The sequence below is a fragment of the Larimichthys crocea genome, chromosome XXIII (assembly GCF_000972845.2).
Source record: "Larimichthys crocea isolate SSNF chromosome XXIII, L_crocea_2.0, whole genome shotgun sequence".
Classification (NCBI taxonomy): domain Eukaryota; kingdom Metazoa; phylum Chordata; class Actinopteri; family Sciaenidae; genus Larimichthys; species Larimichthys crocea.
Window position 1 is genome coordinate 7219467 of NC_040033.1, and position 4717 is coordinate 7224183.

The 4717-nt window shown below is 43.2% G+C and overlaps 1 long non-coding RNA gene across 1 annotated transcript; it reads left to right on the top strand.

Moving 5' to 3' along the window:
* The first annotated feature begins 672 nt into the window (after positions 1-672).
* On the top strand, positions 673-2953 carry LOC109141418 (uncharacterized). Its single transcript, XR_002042743.2, has 3 exons — positions 673-897; positions 978-1143; positions 2532-2953. It is a non-coding gene; the product is annotated as an uncharacterized LOC109141418 (long non-coding RNA).
* Positions 2954-4717: the final 1764 nt, after the last annotated feature.

The window sequence follows — 4717 nt, forward strand, 5'->3', positions numbered from 1 at the left end:
AACTGCAGTGCATCGTCCTCCTCTCAGACCGGCTTCCTGTCCAGCCCAGTCCTCTTCAGCACAGATGGCCCTCGAGAATGACGTCTGCCAGGTGACGGAGGCCCGGGGGTTTGCAACTCAGCATTTTGGTTGAGGTTAAGTGAAGGCTGTTCATTGTGCTTCAGGCCCAAGCGTCTGACTCTTACCTGGGATTAAGTCCCTCCATTAGTTAATCACCCTCACACTAAACCTCCTAAGCCCCGCACTCGAACAATAGAAAACATCTCACACAATCAATCAACATTTTTACAACGCCGGAGAGATCACCGCGACCGGGCTTCGTATTATTCATACGAGGCGATAAAATTGGTCGTCTCTGCTGTGACATCTGCTGAGTTTTATCTCTTAAAAGAACAAGGTCTGGCATCCACATGGCAGACATTTTAAGCAAATTACTAAACACACTCTCCCCCGCCGCCGGCGTGATCACTTTATTGTCATTAAAATGGTTTTGCTGCTTTGATGTCTGAGGCGGTAACACTCACAGGTCGGGGCAGTAAATGTCTAAACGTGGAGGGAACACGGTTGTGCAGGTCAGGATAAGAGTTTCTGTTCTTTCCAGATAACAGTCCTGTATCGCTCAACCATGCTTTTGACCCATGTTGCTCAATTTACCGAAAGTTCAAAGCAAGCCGGTCACTCTGACCAAATCTGGTGGGTACACAATTTAAAGGACAGGACGAGCGAATTCTGGAAAAACATTACAACAGCATGAGCTCATCGTGTTTGATAATGATTAATGGACATAGTCGACGTGGAGGTTTACTTGCGCATACACATATAGTAAGTTTAGAGTGAATGGTGACGATACAAGAAAGAAAAACCCCTGAGCTCCGTTTTAGTTGGTGCTTTTCCAAGGTGAGAGAAAATAAGAGAGAGAAGGCATGGGAGAGTGTTAACTGTCTTCTGTAGAGCCATTCATAGTCTCTGTACCTCAGGAAACGCTGGTGAGGAATCCAGGGAATGCGACTTCTCGGCAGAGATCAAAAGGGTTGAACATTAACTGAGCTGAACTCTTCAGCCCTCCAGTGCTGCTCCCAGGGACTGCTTCTCAAGTTCAAGGGTCCCGCAGGAGCCCTGTTGAATGCTCAGTGTCAATAACAGGTACGTCACATGGAGCGGTTACACGTGAAGCCGCGGGTCATCCACTTTCTCTGGGACCGGCGCCACGCCGACCTCGCTTCAGCCACACACACACACACACACACACACACACACACACACACACACACACACATAATATATATATATACAAACGTGCGTTATCTCTGCGGATATTGCAATAACTGAACACATATTTTGCAAGAGCTGCCAGGTCTCAACTCGAGGTGACAACTGTTCTCCAGATGAGCTCTCAACACCGCTATAACACCTGCAGTATTTGAGGCCTGCAGAGGTTTGTCTTTGTTGGAAGACTTTGAATAAACCCGACTGGGTGCCCCTCATATCTAGGAACTGTCAGTGAGGGGCTGCAAACGAGGGAGCCTGAAGATAAATCATCCAGATTAGGGGACCATAAATAAGCGATCTTTGTACTGAGATGCCTCTGGTACTTCCAGTCCACCTGCTGACGACTGTTAAAAGAAAGTCATTCGGACCTGATTAGTTAAAGAGCAAAGCGGAAATTCGATTCAGCCCGGTTAAATTCAATTAAATTTATTTCAGAGCTTTTCCACATAAAAAAAATCAGATGCTTGCACACAGCACACACACATAATACAGCTGAAGGAAGATTACTGTCAAATGCTACAACTATTGTGCATACTGTATAGTATCTCTTTGCAGAGGGTTTGGCAAAGTTCCCAGATAGTAGGCAGCTACTACTGAACAGAACTTTGGGTAAGTGCCATGTTTTGACAGTGAGGGATGGGGACGTCCATGCAGCAGCTGTGGGTCTCTGTCACAGGGCAGGAATGGGAGGTAAGAGGGTTCACTGGGTGACGCTGTGATGGAGGCGCCCTCACTTGTAAGAGGCTCAATCCGCTTCCTGCTGGGGGCCCGGACAGATATATGACCCGGCAAATGAAATGTTAAAGCAGGATGTTCTGAGGAGCTGGGCGTGGATGTATCTGCATGTGCCTGCTATGCTTGAACTTATTATAACAGTTTACTGAACTATAAGACCTTGTTAGTAGTTTTAAAACGGTTTAGCGCCTCCAGTTTCAGAGTGCAATACCACTATGGTAAATATGGACAGCTGTGGACGTGTATTTGTTATGATTACATTACTTATGATCAAAAACTAGCCAGCCGACAACTTTTCTAACAGCCAAACATCAAACAAGGTCAACAACACAAGACATAGCAGCCAGCTAATATTACTTAGTAGATCAACACGGCGTCAGTCTTTCGGCGTTTTATTTCACCAAGCTCTCGCCAACGACTAAAAGTCAGTCCCAGATTTACTCTTGTCTTGCTCTCTCATTTTCTCTTCTTAGTTTCCTCCATCAGCATCACCTTTGCTCTTTTCTCCTCTGTCTTTATGTCCATAGATGCTGCATTACATTGCCCAATTGCCCAGCTCCTGTTCTGGCACGACACCGGCTTCACTCCCCGTCAGCAATCGGCCACAGCTGCCTGCATCGGTCATTTCATTGTTGTTTATTTAAACTAGCTATGACAGAAGGTGTAAGCTATGAAATATTTGTATCTACTACTTGCATATTGTCCTGTTTTAAATATATAAAACTACAAAGATGTGTGTGTTACTTTCTTACTTACTAAAGTAATGAGAATTAATAAATTAACCATTAACATACACGGTTGAATAGTTTGAATTATAGATAAAGATAGATAATTATAGAAAACAGCTTTCTTAAGTGTTTTTTTTCCACTTAACTGAACAGAATAGACAACTGTATTACAGATATTCATTGTAACTGTATTAGAGATTATCATTGTAACTGTATTACAATATCCTTCACATTAACTGTAGTTGTCTGGTATTTTTCCATGTATCTAAAATCCAATGTCAAATCCAATAAATTTGAAAATTAACAGCAGATTGCAGCTCACGTTTGGGGGAGGGGTCACCCTTTGTTTCCATTTAACAGACTGCGCCTCACAGTTATTTAGGTTAATGTAAGAATGAGCATTTAAACTGGATTTTATTATTTCTATCATGCCTCCTTATGCCACTAAGATTTGTATGGATTTTAACATAATATAATAAATAGTAGATATACTATAAATCAGTGCCTGCTGCTTCACACTGCATACTCAGTTGGTTTCTGATCAAAAGCCCTGGAAACACCTTCAGTGGTCTACGGGGGACAGCAGTCACACTCTCACATGAATATTTGACAACCCATCAAAGACATGTGAACAGCGTAAAATGTAAAAGAGGCTACTCATAATTATCAGGGGCGCTTTTTGCCCCCTCATTTTACAGGCTTTTTTATAAACCTTCAACCCTCATAAACCTTAATTACTGACCCCGGTTAGAGTGTGTATGTAAATGTCTTTTTGTCTGATTTTCTTCACTCATCGTGCAGTGCAGTCTCAGATAAGCCCTACAATCTCTCTGACAGACGATGGTCACAGAGCAGTGGATACATGTATTTATTAACTCAGGTGTGTATTTGAACCTGTCCAAAGAGAGAGCAGGGGCAGGTGGCTGTTTTGCATCTTTGTAGTCATGTCAAGTTTCTTTGTAGTCATGTTGTGTCTCTTTGTGGTCATTTTGTGTCTCTGTGGTTGTTTTGTGTTTCTTTGTGATTGTTTTAAGTCTCTGTGGTTATTTTGTGTCTCTGTGGTTGTTTTGTGGTGTCTCTTTGTGGTTGTTTTAAGTCTCTGTGGTTGTTTTCAACCTTCTCTTTGTGGTTGTTTTAAGTCTCTGTGGTTGTTTTCAACCTCTTTGTAGTTGTTTAGTGCCTTTTTGTGCTCATTTTGATTGTCTATGTCATCATTTTGATCAGTTTTAGCCTTTTTGTGGTAGTTTTGAGTCACTTTGTGATTGTTTTCAGTTGTTCGATTGACTTTCCAAGAAATGTCAACAGTCAATTCTCTGCCCCGTGGGGCCCTCGGCCTGTGTCCGATAAGCACATTGAGTAATCCGTCCATGATACTAACTACTCATAAACTCCTGACGCTGCTCCCCCCTCCCCTGCCCCTAAAGGAGCTTGTACTCACAGGAGTGAGAGTAACACGAATGACGTTGGAGGGTCAAGTTTGTGGACAGTACAGGTCAGGGCTCAGCTGAGGTGGCCTTAAGCCCAAAAACCCTGAGCTGTGGAGTTATTTCAGTCCAAAATTAGTAATGAGATGCATACTTGTGTGCACGGCAGAGACACAGAGGGCCCTTCATGTACACAGCATCCCGGAGTCTCCTCCTCAGTGAGTTAACACAGCCAGCCATTCACTGTCTGTCACACTGCAGCACATGATCCTCACACCCACAGCTCTCCTAATCAGCCTATTTATGAATGTGGTGGCATATAAAAAAGACATTTCGTCTCGCGGCTGTGACTGCGCACAAAGACGATAATTGATTTATTCAGTTTAAATAATAAAAGCTTTTTCATGAGGTCAAGGACGTTATTCCCCCAGAGTCATCACTGTGTACGGAGTCATTTACCGAGTGTTGAATCATCAAATGTTCTCTCTTAGTTGACCTTTTCCTGCCGCTGCATTCGATCACTTGATAGTAAAAGGAGAAACAGTGAATTAATTTCAGACG